The sequence below is a fragment of the Scyliorhinus torazame genome, chromosome 13 (genome assembly GCF_047496885.1).
Source record: "Scyliorhinus torazame isolate Kashiwa2021f chromosome 13, sScyTor2.1, whole genome shotgun sequence".
NCBI lineage: Eukaryota > Metazoa > Chordata > Chondrichthyes > Carcharhiniformes > Scyliorhinidae > Scyliorhinus > Scyliorhinus torazame.
The window spans coordinates 139,233,491-139,255,990 of record NC_092719.1 but is presented as its reverse complement, the minus strand read 5'-3'; the positions used below and the strand labels follow the sequence as shown (position 1 = coordinate 139,255,990).

The 22,500-nt window shown below is 45.3% G+C and overlaps 1 protein-coding gene across 23 annotated transcripts in view; it reads right to left on the bottom strand.

Moving 5' to 3' along the window:
- LOC140388298 (contactin-4-like) overlaps positions 1-22,500 on the bottom strand; it is a 3,617,424-nt gene that overhangs the window by 2,665,010 nt on the left and 929,914 nt on the right. For all 23 annotated transcript variants that reach the window (XM_072472208.1, XM_072472210.1, XM_072472213.1 and 20 more), the window contains one exon: positions 2,339-2,420. The gene's annotated coding sequence lies outside the window, so the exon portion shown is untranslated. The remainder of the gene's footprint in view (positions 1-2,338; positions 2,421-22,500) is intronic.

Genomic DNA, 22,500 nt, shown 5'->3' with positions numbered 1-22,500 from the left:
TATGTGCTAAATGAGTTGAAGTTGCCTATTTGGACAAGACCATAGACCATAAGACATAGGAGCAGAATTAGCCCACTCGGCCCATCGAGTCTGCTCTGCCATTCAATCATGGCTTATATTTTCTCATTTCCATTCTCCTGCCTTCTCCCCATAACCCCTGATCCCCTTACAAGACCCTATCTATCTCTGTCTTAAAGACACTCAGTGAATTGGCCTCCACAGCCTTCTGCGGCAAAGAGTTCAACAGATTCACCACCACCGACAAGATGAGAGTTGGGATATTCTTTTGCAATGGTGGTTCTTTGGGGTTTGTGTGTTTACACTGGGGTTGTGTGTGGAAGGGGATTTCTTTGTTTTCCTGGGACCAGGCAGCGGGGTGGTAATTGGAGGGGAGTGAGGCCTGGACAGGGGCCTTCACACTGGCTAGCTCAAGTTGGCCAGAGAACGGGAGTGTGGTGGGGGGAGGGGCTGCGACCACCAGAGCCTGGTAGAACAGGTTTTGATGTGCCTAGGAGGGGTGAAAGGTTGGGGAGGGGACTGATACTGGGTGAGGTGTTTTCGAAAGGAAGTGGTTGGGGAGATTCTGGGAGGGGGGAACTCGATGGTAACAATGGGACAGGGCAGGCCAACCCCAGTGGCCAGGGCCTGGAGTTATGAGGATGGTGGATAGGAGGGGGAGGGGGAGGGCTGAGAGACCCATGGTTAGGATCGTTACGTTGGATCTGAGGGGTTTGTTGGAGGGAGGTTTTTCAGGGTCCTCTCGGGGGTAGTGCTCGTGAACTTGGAACCAGGGCCCCTAGAAGCCTTTTTTGGGGGATCGGACCGGCTCGGGCGACAGATGGGTACGGGGGCAGATGTTAGACTTTGCCTCGCTGATTGCCCAGAGGCGGGTCCTGTTGGGGTGGAGATTAGCTTCTCCATCCTGGGATGGCGGGGAGGGGACCGAGTTGAATTTCTTTGGCTCTCGGGAAGTGTAGTCTCAGCTGAAGAGGATGAAGGAAGTGTTTCACAATTCATGGGGGCTGTTTATTATGCACTTCAGAGAAATGGTTGCCATTGAACATTAGGGAGGGTAAGGGGGGATTGGCGGGATTGTTGTCTTTGGTTACACTGTTTACGGATTGTTAATTTGTGGTTTTTTCTTACCTGGAATGTACGGGTGGATGTTTTGTTCTGTATTTTGGGTGGGGGACGAGGGACAGGGGGGTTGTTATTGTATTTGTTTCTGTTCTTTTTTCCTTTGGTTGATTTTTTTTTAAAAGATTTAAAATGCGTTCCACAGGAACCCAACATGATTTGGACATGTTTTTGCACCTAATTTCTTATTTCACTTCTGGCAAACAAAAATGATTTTTTATTATATATTCTATAAAATTGTACAAGGTTTCATTTCAATATTGGTGTCCCTATTCTGGGGCCTGAGTGAGGATTCAAAAATGAAAGAAAGACTGGCATTTCTACAGTGCTTCGCACGATCACCCAAAACACTTCACAGCCAATGAAATACTTTCTGAAGTGCAGTTATCATTGTGCAGGAAATCCAGAAGCTAATTTGCACTCGGCAAATTCACACCAATAGCAATGTGATAATGACCAGATCATCTGCTTTTTTGTATGATGTTGGTGGAGGGATAATATTGGCCTGGGCCACAGGGATTACTCTCCTGCCCTTCTTCGAAATAGTGCCTTGTAATCTTTTACACCCACTGCAGCAGGCAAATGGGGCCTCAGCTTAACCTCTCATACAAAAGACAACACTTCCAACGTTGCAACGCTCCTTTGATTTTTGTGTTCAATCCCTGGGAGTGAGATTTGAACCTGTAACCTTTTAATTCAGAGACAAATCTGCTACAAACAGCTGACATTGCTGTGTCAAAAGATAAATATTTGTAAACATTCCAGCACACAAAATTCTGCCAGATGAAATGCCAGGAAGGCATGTCCAGGTCCTGTTGCCTCAAGTAATATAAAGCCTACAGCGCCTGACAGCCAGCTTTGTGTTTTTTAACAGAAAGGAAATTAGGCTAATTTTGCCCAAGCAGCAAGTTGACAATCTATCCGAGTGAACCATTTGGTGCAAATGCATTGGGGTGCTACAATCTCAGAGGGCAAGTTGGCATCTGACCTGTGGTGCAACAAATGACCTTTTTGGTGGGGCACAAGAATATCAGATATAATGTTGAAATATGTTGTTGTAGAAACTTAGTGGAAATTCTTTTACCATATGATCGTTCTGTAAACAAATCTTGTCCAGATATCACAAAAGGCAAAATTACTGGTGAGCTTCATAATTACAATCTTCCCACGATAATTACATTTGCAAGTGGGCAGTACTTACCCCGGCTACTCTGTTGTGGATGAGAAGTTGCTTCTGGAAGGGCAAGGTGGTTCTGTATTAGTATGGTACTCTGGGCACCTCACTAAAATGAGAGAGAAGACAAATTTTATACAAATTATTAGAAATTCACCTCACAAGTTGTTGTTTCTTGTATAATTCTTCATTACATTATTTGAGAATGCAGTTTGAAGATAATTTACACAAGTCGTCATTACCAAAGGTACCTCACATAAAGCCATAAGTTGGTTTGCTTAATTTTTTTAAATTATTTTTCCTTCCCTTTGTTCAAGCACTAGAGGGCTCTGCGACAATAGGCAGGCATTGAATAACTCTATTTAGCAGAAAATGCCTCAGAAGCACAACTGATCACCAGATGGTGTATCAAAGCTTGCTTTTTTCAAAACCAATAATAGATGTAATTAATGAAAACGAATGCCAAAACCATTATTGCAGATTGAAAAATTCAATAGTCTAAATACCCTTTGTTTCATTCTGGTTCAAAAGGACACACACATTTCCTCTGCAATTCGATTTTGAATCCTGATTAATGAAAAGTTGTGTTTGAAAACAAAGATACCGACTGTTAATCTACAATTGGAATCACAGACCTGTGAATCACAACTGCCATGGTAACAGGCATAAAGCACGCTCTGTTTAATGGCAACATCACAGCGCATCAACTCTGAAATAGTCATTTTCAACTTCAAATGGAAAAGAGTTCAAACTCTTTTTTAAAAAGTGAACAGAGATAGATAGGTTCTTGATTAAGGGGGGGATCAGGGGTTATGGGGAGGAGGCAGGAGAGTGGGGATGAGAAACATATTAGCCATGATTGAATGGCGGAGCAGATGTGATGGGCCAAATGGCCTAATTGTGCTCCTATGTCTTATAGTCTTATGGTATTAACACAAAACTAGCATACCATATAACTTTTGGCATTTGAACTCGAGAGAAAGTCGAGTCTGCAGGCAATACCTAAATATGGATAAAAACCTCCGGGGTTTGTGGACAACTTATCTCCATGTTTCACCAGGGACATCGAATCTAGGTGGTGTCATAATATACACCAGTATATCATGGTGCAGACACACACTAATGGACACACAGTGGGACCAATCAACATACACAACACCACAGCCAATCACCAGTGAGAGCACACGCACTATAAAGACAGGTGGCATCAGAGTTCCCGTTCATTCGAGTTGCAGCTGGCTAGGAGGACAGAGCTCACAGCCTGCGACACAGACATTCACCATGTGCTGAGGACAAGGCAGAGGTCTTTAGTTAAAGCTAGTATTGTATTAACCCACAGTCTAAGTATGATTAAACAGTTAATGATTCAATAAAATAGTGTTGCACTATTTCAAGTGTTGGTGACCATATGTGATCCCCCACGAGGCGGAACGGGTCCAACTGACTGAGCACCTCCAGGGCCTCAACCTGGATGAGGGTGGCCATTTTGCGTGCTTTTCGCAGCCTCCCGCACTTGTACGCACCAAACCAGGGGACGGCGATGTTGAGGAACGTAATGCGCAGGTGCGCACCACGCACGACCGCACTGCGCATGCGCGGTGGCGCAGCGAACGTGCTGATGTCACGACGTGTGGCAACTGTGGGTCCGCCCATTTAAAGCGGCAATGCCCCGCAAAATCTCGACAATGCCTACGATGTGGAAGACTTGGCCACTATGCTGCCTTCTGTTGAGCAGCTCAGCCTGCCACCTCACATCGCTTCAGCCAGCCTCGCAGGAATGTTCGGGCAAATCAACCCACGGTCACCGAGTCCGATCCGGACCTCCGACACAGCAGTGACACCGAGGACCCGAAGGCACCTTTTCGAGTCGGTGTTGTAACGAAAAACAGGCTGTCCCTGAAGCAAAGACATCAGCCGCTGTCGGTACACAGCATCGATCCAGACGATGAGTGGTGTGCCACCCTGACGGTGAACCAGAATTCGTCGCCCACCTCAGAGACTTAATTTGTGAACTTTGTGGACTTATGGACTTTCTGATTTGTTCTGTTATTTCGTTTCATCGTTCAAGGAGTTTGTATATAGTGGTCATCTCGTTATTCTTGTGACACACTGTTTTTTCTGCACCAGGCACCTTCCCATGTAAATAGCTTAGTTTTCATGTACATAGTCCTGTAAATATTTTGCATACACGTAGTCAGGAACATTCACCATACACTATTTATTGCCATGCAGGTACATTTTTTATAAAAGGGGGGATGTCATAATATACACCAGTATATCATGGTGCAGACACACACTGATGGACACACAGTGGAACCAATCAACATACACAACACCGCAGCCAAACACCAGTGAGAGCACACGCACTATAAAGACAGGGGGCATCAGAGTTCCCGCTCATTCGAGTTGCAGCTAGCTGGGAGGACAGAGCTCACAGCCTGCAACACAGACATTCACCATGTGCTGAGTGCATCAACTGGTTAGGACAAGGCAGAGGTTTTTAGTTAAAGCTAGTATCGTATTAACCCACAGTCTAAGTATGTTTAAACAGTTAATGATTCAATAAAATAGTGTTGCACTATTTCAAGTGTTGGTGACCTGTATGTGATCCAGAATACCCAACACATCAGGTAAGTGTCAGACGAATATGAAATGGGGCCCATCGATTTTCATTGTACTGTGATAGTCCCTAATCCAAACACAAAGATCTTGGCTGCCTCAAACTCTCAGAATATTGAAATCCACAATACAAGATGTTTATCAGCCGAACAGACCACTTTATTTAGGAAAAGGACTTTGGACTTGTCACGGGTCACAATGCGAGGCAACCATGTTTGGTGCCTGCTTTTAAAACAACAAAAATCAGCTCTGCAGAGACAGTGAAGCCAGCAGAAAATCTTTCAGCCAGCTGCAGTCAACCTAGTAGCCACGGTAATCAGCAACTATACCTTGAATTTGGGAGAAAGACACCCTCCAGTTCCAAATTCAAGTACTCCTGAAGACCAACCCCCTTGCAATTCAACTACAAGAAGCCCCACAAATTACTGAATCCTCAGCTTTTTAAAACCTTCACTCCAGTCAAAGCATCAGCGTACCTAAGGAACCCTAGGCCTGCTGTGAAAAAAGCTGAAATAATCCTTATAATCAACCTGGTTCCCAATCAACTGCTGACCATCCAGCTTCCTCTCCAGGCTCCCATGTTAGCTGATATTATTAATGTTTCCCTCTCTTCAGGGACTGCCCCTCTCTTTAATAAGCCAACTCTTGACCCCACCCCATTTCCACCCTTCCTTTCCTTTCCAAAGTCCATAAAAATGTTGCTGTCACTCTGTGCCTATCTTTGGATCTGTCCACTCAGGTATCCACCGCACCACAGTATTTGACTCTTATCCAAGTCACAAAGGACATCCTACGTGACTGTGACAAAGATAACAGGCAAAATTTAATGGAAAAAATTGTAAGTTAATTTATGGTGCGTTTTGCAGGGGGTGTCCCATTAGTTCTGCATGCCAGATCCCCACCGTTAACAAACAACACTTAGTCACTTTTTTGGGTCTTGGGGAGTTTCTCACCGGTTTAGCCCACACTTAGAATTATTTTCAGCACTAGGGAGCTGAGATCAGAGCCACAATTTTGAAAGAGTGCCACAATCTCTAAGTAGGCTTGTGGGTCCCTTATACCCTCCACCCATGGGCAATGTCATCCCTACACATATGGGCATTTGCCACCTCACCCCCAAGTGAGGATACCCCACTATGGGGTTCCTGGGTGCCCCCTCTCTCCAGGCTCCTCCTCCCATGCTCCCTCACAGGCCTCCCCTTCTGGGTCCCCCACCCATCACCCCCAAAACTCCCAGAAGCCCCTTCTTACTTACCCTACACCCCAACCCTTCAGACCCCCCCCTCCACCCTCCTTTCATGGGCATCAACCCCCCTGCAAACTTGCACTGCCACTCTGGAATCCTGCCAGTGCTCCTGCCAGTTTGGCACTGCTACCCAGGCACCTTGGCAGTGCTAAAGTGCCAGCTGGACAGTGCCTTGGTGTTTACATTCCAGTGGGAAGGCCAGGGAGCCACCATGCCCTGTCACTGACCACCCAGAGGCCTCCGGTGGCCCCGGAGAGCCTCCGTGTGCCGTTTCAACAGATCCATGTTTGAGTGGATCAGTACAGAATGGTACCTGCCTGCGGCCTCGCTGAGGAAGTTGGTGATTCCCAGATACGATCACCTGAGTAGGTTTAAAATCTCCATAGGTGGACGCAATTTGGTTACGCCCCCTTTGGGCAGGATTCTGCTTTTGACGCCTCGCGGGTTTGGGTAGATCCTGCAAGGAGTGAAGTCTGCTGGAAAGCCTGCAAGAGGCCTCTCCCGGGCTGCCGGAGGCTCCTTGATAGTCATTGACAGGGCATGGTGGCTCCCTGGCCTTACCCATTCTCGCTTGGGCACAATGCGGCCAGTACATTGCGGCCAACATGGGTTGTCTCATCCTTCTTGACTTATTTGCAGGCTTTGACACAGTTGGCAATGCCATCATTCTCCAACCACTGTCCACCATCATCCAGCTGGATGGGACTGCGCTTGCGCAGTTCCATGTACATACACAAAATCACCTGCAATGGTTTCTCTTCCTAACCCTGTATTTTATGATTCATGTGGGTTCCTGCCTATTTCACACCTATATATTTTCCCTTGATGATATTATCCAAAACCACAGCATTTGTTTCTGTATGTATGTTGACAGCAGCCAGTTCCAACTCACCATCACCTTGCTTGACCCCTTGAATGTTGCAAAATTATCAAATTCCTTATCAGAAATCCAGTAGTAAATGAGTAGATATGTCCTCCAATTAAATATTGAGAAGACTGAAGCCATTGTCTCTAATCCATGCCACAAAGTCCTTTTTCTAGTCGCTGATTCCATCCCCCTCCCTGACAATTCCCTTAGGCTGAACCAGGCTGTTTTCAACCTTGGTGTCATATCTAATGCTGAGATAAGCTTTCGACCACAGATCTGCCTCATCCCAAGTCTGCCTATATCGACTTGCTCTGTTCTGACATCAGCGGCTGAATCCTTTACCCTTGTTATCTCTAAACTTGGACACAGGATCAGACACTGGGCTCTGCCTTTTGCAAGGCATTCTCTGTGGAACAACAGGTCTCCACCAGCAGAATTTTTTGTTTATTATTTCATGGGATGTGGACATCACTGTCTGGGCTGAACTCATTGCCTATCCCCAGTTGCCCGCGTGCTGAATGTTGTTGGACCATTTTACAGGGCAGTTAAGAACCAACCACATTTCTGGGGATCTGGAGTCACATGTTTGGGCAAAGGTGGAAGATTTCCTACCAGGGAGGTTTTTACAACAGTCGATGATAGTTGTTATGGTTACCAACCCCAAAAGTAGCTTTGAATCTTTGTTGTAATTTAATGTACTAAATTATTTTTCTTTTCCAATTAAGGGGAAACTTAGCATGGCCAATTTCCCTACGCTGCACTCCCCTTGGGCAAACAGAGGGAGAATGTGCAAACTCCAAATGGACAGTGCCCCGGGGCTGGGATTGAATCCGGCTCCTCGGCGCCATGAGGCAGCAGTGTTAACCACTGCGCCACCGTGCCGCCTAGTAGCTTTGAATCTAATCAAACTTGAATATCTTCCATGGTGGGATGACATTAGTTGGGCAGAATGCAGGACAGTGGAATTGGTTAACACCTCTGGGTCCCTTCAGGACAAGAAGCAGTGACCTTGGCAGGCAGTGGGCCAGAGCTGGAAGACATGAGGAGGTAGGGAGTGGGCAACAGGAAAGCAGCAGGTAGAAGATACAGGAGTCCCCAAATGGTGAGCTGCAATGTAGTAAGCAAGAGCCACAATTAGCGCAGCCAAAGGTTTGGTCCGTGTCCACGGACCTGATATGGGGAATTGGAGCAGGCACACAGCTGCTTGAGACTAAAGCAGGTCATCTGTACAGCACAGAACCTCCCTGAGGCTGAGACCTCCCAAAGTGAGGAAGATACCCTTCATGGTCACGATGGCAAGGTAATCTGGCTTTTGCAGTTGTGGGCAATCAGCAATTGGAGTTCTACCAACCATCACATCTGCAGAATCCCTTCTTGAATTGCTCTACAACCAGATCTGCTCAGTGACTAATGTAATACCAGAAGTTGTGCTTTAGATGGTTTACTGATCCGTCTGGCACACCAGGCTACGTCCTCTAATGTAAATAGTTTATTTCCGTGATTCAAGCTTTTTCATAAATGTACAGCTAAGTTTGATGCCGGTGGAATAAATGATCACTGTTTTGGAATTTGTGTGCTTTCTTGTGCTTAACTCCTGTATTAAATTCCATAAAGTAATATAACCAAAACTGAACCACTGTTGTAGCCACCTGGGTTGGCCACTTCTTGACTTAAAATGGAGGTCCGCAAAGGCTGCAGTGAATTCAGCCAACACAGGCAAAAACTAGCAAGTGCAGAAATCCTGTGTATTAGAACTTGCAAAAGCCCAGACAGCGCTGAAACTCACAGCCATCTGCATCAAATGAGCGATGCCCGGGAACTATCGAAACATTTAAGGTGAATAAGGCCAAGACAGACTCGTCAGCGCCAGCAGGAGCCAAGACAAAGGAAGGCTAACGGACACTCTGGGACCGCCCAGCGATCAGGGAACGACTCCAGTATTGGAGAAACCGATCCAAGTGATCGGAACGTAATCCAATCACTTGGAACCAGGTACAGGGTCCGCCCCGAACGGCGGGAAGCCCCTGGGGACTACAAAGTAGAGTCCCCAAGTTCAAATCGTCCTTCTTGGCAGGGTCACTCAGCAGCGAATCAACCCTTGAGAGTGAACTGCCCAAGCTGCCGCATCAACCAAGTAAGTCTCCAGTCAACGCACGCTACGAGATAGGCGCTCCTAGTTACCAGTCCATACTAGCCTTTGAATCCTGCATACTCAGATCGAACAAAAGGCCATTTGTTCCCCTGACCTGGTGGGCCAATTCCGAAGCTAAGTATAGGCCATTTAGTGATAGAGAATAGTCTAGAAAGTAGAGTTTATGCATGAGTAGTGATTTACTGTGTATAATAAATGTGTTTTGATTTGAATCTTACTAATTGGTGTGACGAGTTATTGATCAGTACTTGAACTTGAACCTCATGGTGGTATCATAAAGATACCTGGCGACTCTAGAGCAAAGGTTATAAAAACAGAGCAAATTCAGTAAAGACCCAATGGGCAACGAATTAAGAGCCAACCAAAAGTTAGCAACACTGTTCAGATTAGAGCTAATGAATTTCACTTGTTTCTGGGATGAATCATCAACCCCCCCGGCACACTTGCACTGCCACCCTGGAATCCTGTCAGTGAATCATAAAATACAGGGTTAGGAAGAGAAACCATTGCACGTGATCTTGTATATGTACATGGAACTGGAGAAGCGCAGTCCCATCCAGCTGGATGATGGTGGACAGTGGTTGGAGAATGATGCAGGTAGAAGATACAGTTCAAATGCCAGTAATAAAGTTAATGAAACAGGTTTGCTTGCTTCTCTGTGCAGACCTTTGGAGAGATACCTTTTTCAGGAACAACCAAAAATCCTTATGTCTTGTCAGACCCCTCTGCTCAACCTAACGGCATTTGGCAAAACTGCAAACTATAGACAGACCTGTATCCTGTCATTAAAAATATATCATCTGTATCCCACTGAGATATCCCATCACCTGCTTAGTCAGGATTAAATACGCTCTCTCATAAATTATCTACTCTCCAGGGAATATCCCATTAGCTTCCTCTCAGCAAACAAGCAAATAGTTAAAATCAATCATTACCTCACCTTTTACAACTCCTTAATTACAGCTTTAGTAGACACACTGCCTGTATGCATTTTAAACCAGGATTTTTTTAATAACGTTACCGTCACAAATATGAAATATAATATACAAGTTTCTAAATTCATAACACTATTCAATGAGATTATGAATATCTTATCTTCATTCACCTGTCTTAATTGGTCACGTAACCCTTAATACCTTTGCCTAACAATAATCTACCAATCTCAGTTGTCTGATCTCTCTCTCCTCAGTTTTTGATGCTGACAGTCAACATTAGTATGTCTATGTTGTGAATATATTCTGACAAAAATACTTTCTGTCCTCTCCAGATGATTCGTCTTCAAGTCCCACAGTGCATTTCTGTGGGATCTGCGCTAGCTTACCATGGCCACCTGGTGGCAGACTGATAAGAAATTAGGATGTGGATGTTGCCTGTTGCCTATCTCAAACTGCCCTTGAGGGGGCAGTTAAGCGTTAATCACATTGTTCTGGGTCTGGAATCACATGTCGAACAGACCAGGAAAGGGCGTCAAATTTCTTTCCCTCAAGGTCATTAGTGAACCAGATGGGTTTCACCACAATCAAAAGTATGTTTTTAAAATCAGTGCAGCATTATCTTTTTAAGTGCTGCCCTCAGGGCAGTCGACCAAAATAAAGTATGCCGATTATTTTATTTGTATTCATACACAAACACAATTTCTTTCATAGTTTCCTTGAGTGCAACCTCATCCACCTGGAGTGGATTCTGAGAATTCTGATCATTTTTTGATCAGCAGATTCAAATATTCAGCATGGTTTTTGACTCCATATATTCTTTACTTTAGAGTTTACTTATAAAATGTTCCACCAACTGTTCTGAACATCTTTAAGGATAATAATAGCAACAACTTCACATAACAAAGCAATAAATTAACACAGTTTAAAGAAAACACATTGTAGAAACATTCCCAGCGCCACATCGATTTGTATTGCCTTTGCCATGTACACCAATAGAATTAGAATTAATAATGGCTGAGAAATATATACTTCTTTGTCAACATGCTGTACACCACCTTGTAATCGCTACTGTTGACTGGATTGTCATGCTTGGGAGGGGCCTCAAAAAGATTACTTGCTTTTGTCTTCCAATAATTGCAGAATTTAACTTAACTACCTTGTGTCTTTCGCCCCCCTTTCAATTAATTATTTATCTTTTTAAAGTGTCAGATGAATCAGATGCAGCACACTTGGCGAGAGCCAGAAGGTTTTGAGTTCAATCATCACTTCAGGGCTGAGCACATATTCTAGGCTGATAGAGCAATCTCTCATAAGTACATTGATGTATGGCTGGAGGTGCTGTTTTTCCCATGAAATATGAAACAATTGTGAACTCTGGCTGTTCATGTAGATTAAAAAGAAGCCATGGACACATTTTGAATACATATTCCCCCAAATCATGTGTAATATTTATCCCTAAACCAAATCAATAAAAGTAGTCATTATTGTTTACAAGAGCTTGTTGTGCACAGTGAGGCAGTTTTAAAACATCTTGAGGCTGTGAAATGCAGTGTATTAACACCAGTTCTTTTCTTCCCCATTTGTGAAAGTCACTTTTAATGTAAGTGATGACCAGGAAAATGAGGAGAAATATCAATACTTTTGCTGAAGTCAACTGTCATCATAAATTGGAATATGGAAAATAATTAGAGTTTCAGGTGAAGAGCCAGCACAAATACAGGCATAGTGAACCAAATAGCCACTTTAAGTGCTTTAATTCCTGTGGATTATTTACCCCTGTACCTTGTGAGGGGCTAAGTTATATTTTGCTACAAAAGTTTAAAATAATGCAGTTACTGCAAAAGTATTTTCTAAAGAGCAGCATGGTGGTGCAGTGGGTTAGCACTGCGGCTTCACGGCGCCGAGGTCCCCAGGTTCGATCCTGGCTCTAGGTCACTGTCCGTGTGGAGTTTGCACATTCTCCCCGTGTTTGCATGTGTTTCACCCCCACAACCCAAAAGATGTGCAGGGTAGGTGGATTGGCCACGCTAAATTGCCCCTTAATTGGAAAAAAATGAATTGGGTATTCCAAATTTATTTTTAAAATGTATTTTCTAAAGAATATAACAAAGGTTAATGACATTACTCTGGATACCATTTTTTAACCACCTGATCCCAATTGTTCTCTTGCTAGGTGGCAATATTTAAACTTTAAAATTGAACCAAATGTAATCAGCTGCAAGAAATTTTGAGGTTTCCATGAGTAAAAACATATCCAGCTGTGGAATTAAGCCAGGTGGACCACGATCCTGCTGTTTTCTATATCAAAAAGTTCCCAAATTGCCCTTTGACCTTCCTCAGCCCTTTTAACAATTACTGAAGTGATATCTTCATGTTGTGAGAAAAGTCATCCTGACTCTGTACTCAGAACATTAAAAGGTTTCCTGCCCTGGTGGAACTCTTTCCAGCCTAGCAGTGTGAGATTTGTTGTTGACAGTATAATACTGGTGTTGCCACTGGTGTTTCACAATCAGCACCAACCAATCTCAGATGGGTGGGCCAGGACAACTGAAGCTTTAGTGGGTTTTGTTTGTGGAGGACTGACAGTTGTCAGTTTGACATGCTCAAATGCTTTAATAATTATAGTTTTGAGTACATCTGCTTGATGAAAAAAACACGAGAGGCATCAGTGCAGCAAAAATACCTTGATTTCTTCCATATCGGTATGTGTAGAAATGCTGACAGCAAACACTGACAACAAGGGCTTGCAACACTTTACTCACTAACTGAGCTTTATTCACTAACTATGCTTGCGCTTTGCCCACGCTCCCGGGAGAACTCCCGAACTCTCATCACATGTACTTTTGTAGCCTTGTCATCACATAACCACTCAGTCGACATCTTCCCTGTTGGGACAACTGTTGGGATTGAGATGCAACAGTGTTTGTGAACAGTAACTGTGGTACTGAGTTATCTGGTTTCATGTGACATACTAATGGTAGCTTAACAATGATGTTATAGTCAAAGAGCTCTATCATTTCTGGGGCCTGGTGCTGTAAAGCATGCACCTCTGGAGCATGTTGGATGAGCTCCAGTATGATGCTGTCCTGAAGACCTTGCAGTGGGCTTACGTTCTGGTCAATGATATGATGCTTGAAACCGCCTGATGTACAATGGAGAGTTCCCACACCATCAGTGCAGATGGTTTGTTGGCCATAAATCATGAGGCCCACCTGGGTACTAGTGTCTGGGGCTGCATATGGGTCTAGTATCTGTAACATGCGGCTGGGCAGTATCTTTGCTCCAGTGTCAATCTTTACCTTCAGTCTTGCGTTGCTGCAAATTATGTTGAGGTTGACGAAGATCTCACCCTTTTTCTGTGATGGTGTCAACAATCTCACACTAGAGTTGGAGGCTCAGTGGTCTTGCTGCTTTGGCCCAGCTCTAGTGCATTCACCTTGCTGATGCTCCTACCTTTGGAAGAGTGACCAGCTGCAATGTGGCAGGTGGCAGAAGAAGGTTGCTGTGTTTCGATTTGCATCATTTTGTGAAATGATTCCACTTGACACATTTATGATAGCATTTACCACATGAAACATGCTGTACTGTTCCGAGGTTGATGGCTGTTGCAGATGGGGACGGGTATGACCTGTTTCGCAAAAAGTTCTGTTTCCTGCCTAAAATCTCTGCTGCTTTTTTTCTGTTGTTTGACATGTTGACTGTTTGTTTAACATGAAAATGCTAACGGCTATTATTTTTATAAATTTAGAGTACCCAATTATTTTTTTTCCAGTTAAGGGGCAATTTAGCGTTGCCAATCCATCTAACCTGTACATCATTGGGCTGTGGGGGTGAGACCCACACAGACACGGGGAGTATATGCAAACTCCACAAGACAGTGACCCGGGGCCGATATCGAACCTAGGTCATCAGCGCCGTAGGAAGCAGTGCTAACCACTGCGCCACCATGCCGGCCCCCTATCGGCTATTTATAATGTTAAACCTTTCTTTCACAGTAGCTGCTTATAGATCAGATAACTGTGGACCCCACAGAATTTTAAATCCCTGACTAATTCAGCAAAAAGAGTGCAAAAAGCACATTTCTTGGCGAAGATCTTCAAGGTACTATATTACATTGTATTCCATAGAATCCCTACAGTGCAGAAGGACGCTATTTCACCAATTGTTTCTGCACCGACCCTCTGAAAAAGCACCCTACCTAGGCCCACTCCCCTGCCCTATCGCCGTAATCCATTAACCTCACCTGATTTTTAGACTCTGCATTATATCAGTGATCCACCATGGTGAATGTATTATATCAGTAATCCACCATTGTATCTGTGCTATGCTATTGCCCTTGTATTTGTATCTGTACTATGCTGTTGCCCTTGTGGGCTCCATCTATGGGCCATTGTATGGCATTATCCATAAGGGAACATTTTGGGGCCTGTATGGGCTCTGCCCATGGCTCCTCCCCTTGAAGGGAAGTATAAAGAGCAGTCGACCTGTAGGCGGTTCTCAGTGTTAGATCAGTGGCAGGCAGGCACAGTTCTAGTTGATTAAAGCCACAGTTTATTTCTACTCTTGTCTCGACTGAATTGATGGTCGCATCAGACTCTAAGGGACAATTTAGCAGGGCCAATCCACCTAACCTGCACCTCTTTGGACTGTATCGATTCACTGCTTTTTGTTTTGTTGAATTAAACATGTGTCTGTCAAGTATTTTTTTTTCCTTACCGGAAGATAAAGGTTATCAAAATTTTAAAGAATTATTTTGGGGTCTTCCTTCTCCTCCTCCATTTGGCAAACAGGTTACTTGAACTTCTCAACATCTTCAGGGCGATTAGTAAGGTGCAAGCTTGCACCTTATTTGATTTGTCAGGTAATGCGGCATTGCAGTAAATATGCCACTCCTTCTCAAACTTTTACCAGTTGTCTGCAATATTTTCCTTGAAGACGAGCAGGTTGATGCAGCGAAGTCCTTGTGCCATACTGTCACCATGTGCTGAGTTCCCGAACTCTGACAACAAGGACTTGTAACAAACAATAGTTTATTCACTAGCCGAGCAGAAACTTCATGCTTGTGCTCTACTGGGAGAGCTCCCTCGCTCCCGTAAGTGTCACTTTCTGTCGCCACATCATCACGTGACCACTCGGTCTACAGTGAGTTCAGTAACAAATGCCGTCAATTAGACCACACAATCCTCCATTGGCAATTTGTCACTACATTTTACTGTAAAACAGAATTGAATATTCTGTAGCAAGGTGCCAATGGGAAACACGCAGCCAATAAAAGGTATTTGTTTTGTGGAAAAGAACAAATAAAGGTTACCTTTATTTCAAAAATAAAACCCATATAAAGACACATGATCATGCATGGTTTGGAAGCAAACCAAAAGCTATAGGTTTACATTGAAGTTGAAAAATATTCGGCTGGATTCTCTGTAGCCTCTCACAGAAATCGCGTTTGGCGCGGGTGGAGAATAGAAGTTTCCGACTGAATTGGGCCCGGCACCGCTCCCACGATTCTCCAGGCCCCGGAGAATCACTCGCCTGCGATTTACGGTACGTGGCTGTGGGGGGCCATTGCCAGAGGCCTTCCCAGTGATACTCCGCTCCCGACCGGCCGAGTTCCCAACAACGTGGAACTAATGTGGTATGGCCGGTCGGGACTCAGTCCGCGGCCGACCTGGCGGGGGGATTGAGCACCGAGGGCGGGGGGGGGCCTTATGGGCGGCCAGGGCAGCGATCGGGCCAGTCCGATGCAGTGGCCTCCGGCCAATTGGAGGGACCTACATTGTCCGTGTTGGTCCGCGGTCCGAGTCCGCCATGGCACTCGGGCGACCGCCGTGCGCATGTGCGGAGTCGGAACCAGATGGACGGGGGGGCTTGTATCCACAGTCAAAGATGCGTGAAGCTCCCCGTGTCTCTGCTAGCCCCCTGCAGGTAAGTGAATCGGCTTTTATTTTTTGTAGGAAACTGGGGAGTAAAACGCCAGCGTTTTTACATCGGTGTGGGGACATAGCCCCATTATTGGAGAATCCAGCCCAAATCTGTGGGTAAATATGTGTTTCAAGAGATGTTTCGAACTGTAACTTTCATTGAACTGCTCCAATTTTTATGAGCAATGAAAAAATCTACAAGTCAGACTACAGATGCTCAAAATCTGCATTTCATCTGTCTGGTTTTAGTTTTTATTAAATAATTGCACAAATCCTTGGAGCTTTGAAGTCTATTGATATTTCGCTTTAAATAAATAACAAGCTTATACAGAAATATCAAGTTCTCACAAGTTTTAGCAGATTTTAATTCTAAAAGGGTTGATAAATATACACCAGTTGATGAAACTTACTCTCTGGTAATTTATGACTGTTTACTGTTACCTTGAACAACACAGTCTCATTGTGTGACTTTTACAACCCCCGCAGAGGTCACGGGATGTGTACCATCCGGTTCCCTGTGACCTCCGCAGATTGCCAACTTCCCCAGTAACGGGACGAGGCATCCCCTTTAGCAAGGGGAGACCACGTAGTATAAAATCCATGACCTGAGTGTAGGTCAGAGCGGGAGACCCTTCAGGGAGTGGAGAGAGTTTACATATGTGTCAATAAACCAGTATTTTTCATCCTACCCTTCGTTCATGTGTGTTCGCAGTGTGCAGATTCCATAATTAACTTCATGGGCTGGATTCTTCGCACCCCAACAGCAAAATCGCGGCCGGAGCCGGGGCAGAGAATCCATTTTGGCGCATGAAATCAGGACCGGCGCCGGTTCCCCGATTCTCCGAGCCCCGAAAAGTGGCGTACTCGGAGAGTACCACATGTCACCTACCTGCGGCCATTGCTGGAGGCCCATCCCGACATTCTCTGCCCCCAACCAGCCGAAGTCCCGCGGCGTGGATCTAACATGGTCCCATCGGTTGGGATACTTGCGTGGTGGCTGCGGACTCAGTCCGCGGCCGCCCTGGTTGGGCCAATCGGAGGGCAGGGGGGGCCTAATAGGTGGCCGGGTAATGTTTGGGCGGGCAGTCAGGGCCGGGCAGTCAGCCGATCGGGGGGTCTAACTTTAATGTCCAGCCTCCGACCTGGAAGTGCGGGGGCCTGCATCTGCAGCAAAAGCTGCTAGTTTTACGCCGGGTCCCTGCTAGCCCCCTGCAGGGCTAGGAGTTTTTCTGGTGTGAAAGTCCCCAGTTTTTATGACGGCGTGGGGACACAGTCCCAAAAACAGAGAATCCCACGTATTTTGCTGACATCTTTCTTTGCTGTACCTTTAGTTCAGTGATCATTATTATTTGCATCTGGAAACACAACAAATTCTGTCAGACCTCAAATGCAGTGAATGCACGATAAAAAGTCAATATTATAATGTTTCCAGGCCACAAGCACCATTTAGTAATTGAGGAAGCCAACGGTAGTGGAACAAGGATTTATTGAACTATGTACAAAACTCTGCCCATGGTAATAACTCTCTCCCAATCCAGTCCCTGTTGAGACAATCAACAGCTCCGGGCCCTTCTCAGGTGAGCTTTAGTAGTGAGATCCAGCTGTGTGGTCTCCACCCCTTAACTGGGAAGCCCGTACTCCACGAGGCTCATGGGGAAATCGACAATGATTTCTCCATGGTCCTCGTGGGTGTTATGACACATCATTATTTTTAAGCTTAAGAGGCAACAATGTGACAACTGACTAAAATGTGGGAAAATAGGGAGTGGATCTATGATAAATACCTTACAAATCTTTTCACCAAAACAAATGGAGGAGTGGCCCAAAAGTCTCAGGAAAATATGAAGTGCTACAATCAATATTGTAAGTTACTTTCTCCGTAATTTCTTTTTTTCCCCCACTAGTCAGGGGTCCCTACATCATAGGTGAGGATCCCGATAGAAAGAAACGGGATGATATCTCTAGTTTTTAAAATACTGGAGAATATTTTGTTAGCTTCCTTGTTATTAACAAAGCTATTAATTGTATTGGGATAACAGCTATGAAATTGGCCAAATCTTAGTTGTTTGACTTTCCCAGAACTCTACTTCCATCACGTCTAACAGCATTTACCTCGGCAACTGCAAATTGAACTAACCTAAAAAAGTAGCAGCCACTTTTTGATCTGCAGTCTAATTTCAATCTCCATTGTCTTCCAATTTCCTAAAGAATGAACTTCAGAAATGCTAAATTAAACTTAAATTTCTGCATATCCTCACCAAGCCCTAACTTAATGATTTCATAGAATTTATAGTGCAGAAGGAGACCATTCAGCATATGGAACCTGCACCGGCCCTTGGAAAGAGCACCCTACTTAAGCCCATGCCTTCACCCTATCCCCATAACACAGAAACACCACCTAATTTTTTGGACAGTAAGGGGCAATTTAGCATGGCCAATCCACCTAATCTGCACATCTTTGGGACTGTGGGAGCACCCGGAGGAAACTCATGCAGCCACGGGGAGAAAATGCAAACACCACACAGTCACCCGAGGCCGGAATTGAACCTGGGACCCTGGAGCTGTGAGGCAACAGTGCTAACCATTATACCGCCATGCCATCCTGTTGTATATATCCTTGCAGTTTCTGGAGCCCCCTCTCTGTTTCTTTTATTTTAATTTTTTTTTAATTTTCAATTAAGGGGCAATTGTAGTGGAGCCAATCCACCGATCCTACATACCTTTTGATCGTGGGGGTGAGACCCACAAAGACACAGAGAGAATGTGCAAACTCCACATGGACAGTGGCCCGGGGCCAGGGCCAAACCCAGCTCTGAGGCTCTGTGAGGCAGCAGTGCTAACCACTGCACCAGCATGCCGCTCCTCTCTTCCTTTTAAAAACCTATCTGAAATCCTTCCTTTCAACCATGCTTTCCTTTTCCTCAACTCCTTTTCAACTATTCCATTCTATGTGAGCTATGTGGCACTGCTGGTAGCCGACTTACCACTAATGTTGTGTGTCCAAGTCCGAACTCAGGAACCTGAGCACAAAGATCTTGGCTGAGATGCTGTTGCGCATGGGGCCAGTCCCGATTTTGTGCACCAAAATGGATTCTCCACCCCAGCTCCAGCTGCGATTTTGGTGTCGGGGTGTGGAGAATCTAGCCCATGAAGTTAATTGTAGAATCCGCAAGATTCATTTTCCAGATCTGCTAAACTGAGGCGCCTTCTGTTCTCTAAGGTAGACCTAAAATATGGCATTGCACTATTTTGAAGAACATACTGGAGAGTTATCCATGGTGTCCTGGCCAACATTCATCCTTAAGTAACATCACTAAAGAAGCAGATTATCCTGCTTAATGCTTATGTGCATATGTATGCATTGCATTTATGGATACAAGGGAACCATTCCGACAATTTTCAAGGATCCATTTGATGCACGTTTCTGAAGATCAGGCCAGTGGCTGTTCCGTGTTCTCATGGCACAATTGGCGTTCGGCATCTTCTTCAGGTTGGACTCCTTTATCTTCTATTTTTGCATCAGTTTTTAACTCACATCAAACTCTCTCGCTGCCGCATGATTATTTGACAAATTTATAAATGTTACAGCTTTAGCTTGAAACCAGCTTTGTATTTCATTCTTTTTGAAGGAGGATCCCTTGCTGTGGGCTGATCGCTAAACATGGTCCACTCTGTGTGAGCGTGTCTTCAACTCCTGAGCATCCTCTTGGAAAAACAACCCACAACGCCAGGGGCCAAGGTTCAATTCCAGCCTTGGGTGACTGTTTGTGTGAGTTTGTACAATCTCCCCATGTCTGCATGCTCTGCTTTCCTCCCACAGTCCAAAGAATGCAGGGTAGGTGGATTGGCCATGCCAAATTGCCCTATAGTGTCCGGGGATGTGTCGGTTAGGTTAAGGGGTTATTGGGATAGGGCAGGAAAGTGGGCTTGGATGGAGTGCTCTTTCAGAGGGTTGGTGCAGACTCCTTATGCACCTGTAGGGATTCTGTGACACCTCCGAAACCTGAGCCAAATTGGAGTACCAATTTATACTGTCAAATTATTCTGCTTCTTTGCATTTTTGCTTTTGGATGTATCAGTAAACAGGATTCCTGGTTTTTTGCCTCCCATTAAAATGAAAATACTGTTTTACCATTGTGTTAAATCAAAAGTGACAATGTAATGTCAACCTTGGGTGCAAGAAGCAACTCTGTCATTTAAAAAAATAAATACATTTAGAGTGCCCAATTATTTTTTTCCAATTAAGGGGCAATTTAGCGTGGTCAATCCACCTACCCTGCACATCTTTGGGTTGTGGGGGCGAAACACATGCAAACACGGGGAGAATGTGCAAACTCCACACAGACAGTGACCCAGAGCTGGGATCGAACCTGGGACCTCTGCGCCACCGTGCTGCCCTCAGTGGCCTGTTAACTGGCCTCTTCTGCGTCCATTGTCCAATTAAGAACGGCAAGTGGGTTCTTCAAACACCAGACTCAATTAGAGTGTCTGGAGCCTTGGAAAGATGGCAGCCATGCCAGCAGAGGTGAGCACTGCCTCTGAAGGAGGGGGACCACAAGGACACCTTGGTCTTGAATTACTCTCTGAAGCAGTGTCAATTTTGTAAAATGAATGCTAGCCAATATTTACACACCACTAGAGTGGAGGAAACCCCTCCATCGGATGGCCTGTGGCTCATAAATCTCCACGCTTCCAATGGCCATGGGGAATGGGTCTTGGTAAGTATGTAGCCACTTAAATTGGCCAACTCCCGATTTAAAATGGCAAACGGCAAAGACTGATGGGAAAGTCAGCCAACAAGACAAAAACCAGTAGCTGCAGGTTTGCTGTGTATTTACCTCTCCAAAAACCAGACAACATCGATACCAGCGACCATCAGCATATCAAAGTGAACAGCCACCTGCATACTGATGAGCAATCCCCGGGAACAATAAGTAACATTTTGACAAACAAAGCAAAGCCAGACTCCTCGGCGCCAGCAGGAGCCAAAACAAAGGAGGTGAACGAGCACCTCAAGACCGCCCATCGATCAGGGAACCGCTCCAGTATTGGAGAAAATCGAACCAAGCGATTGGGACAAAGTCCAATCACTTGGGACCAGGTACAGGGTCTGCCCCGAAAGGCGGGAAGCCCCTGGGGACTATAAGAGTTGAGCCCCAAGTTCAAATCGCTCTCTTCACTCTCTTCTTCACCTCTTCGCTCTCTTCACGCTCTTCTTCCTACCCGGGTCACCCAGCAACAACGAACCAACATTGACCGTGACCGGTGCAGTGACTCCAGTGATCATCGAACTCGTAAGTCTTAATTCAATGCTCGCTATGAGATAGGCGCTCCAAGCTACCAATCTGTACCAACTTCGAATCCCGCAGACTCAGAACCCGAACGAAAGGCCATTTGTTCCCCTGACCTGGTGGGCCAATTCAAAGTTAAGTATAGGCCTGTTAGTTGTAGAGGTAGCTTAGACGTAGAATTTGTGCATGAGTAGCGATTACTGTGTATAATAAATGTGCTTTGATTTAAATCTTACTAATCGGTGTATTGGATTCTTGATCATTACTCGAACTTGAACCTTGTGTAGGTATCATAAAGATACCTGGCGACTCAAGAGCAAAGGTAATAAAACAGAGCAATTGAATCAAGGAGAAAATCAGCAACAGTCCCCAGCCAGTGGTGTGCAGGCAGGTTATAACACTTTCATCGTCCCTCTTGCTTGTGCCTTCAGCTGCCAAGGCCCTAAGCTCTGGCAGTCCGTCCCTAAACTTTAAGAGGTTCCTTAAAAACTATCTCTTTGACCAAGCTTTTGGCCATCTGCTCTCATAGCACTTCAGTGCTTTATAATGCTCCTGCAACGTTTTATTATGTTAAAGTAACATATGAATAGAAATTACTGTTGATCAGTGCCCACTGCGCAACCTAAGAAATTCACCATGATGCATCTGCACGCAAGGAGCCTTATAGAATTTTAGACTGATTTTTGTTTGGTTTGTTGACTAGAAATTCCTGGCTCCCCAGGGTCAGATTTGGGGGGATCCCTGGGGATCCCCCTCCCACCCCAGGGGATCCCCTCACCCCCACCCTAGCCCCAATAAGCATCACCCCCAATAAACACCCCTCCCCCCCCCCCCACCCCACACACACACAATATTCCCCATCCTGACACCCCCACCTGCACAGGATAACCCACTCCCCCAGGACCTGAACCCCTGACCCGATCCAGTTGAACACCACCCACCCCAACCTGACCCACCCCCCCACCCCCTCACGACCTGTTTTCACAAATCCTCTGATGCACCATGTCACATCAACAATTCCCAGTTTCCCGGCCCTAACTGGCTCCCTGTTATTATGGACGTCCAGTCCTTCTACACATCCAAACCCACGAGACGGGTCTGAGGACTCTCTGCTTTTGCCTCAAGTAGAGGCCAAAACAATCTGCTCCCCTTGGCTG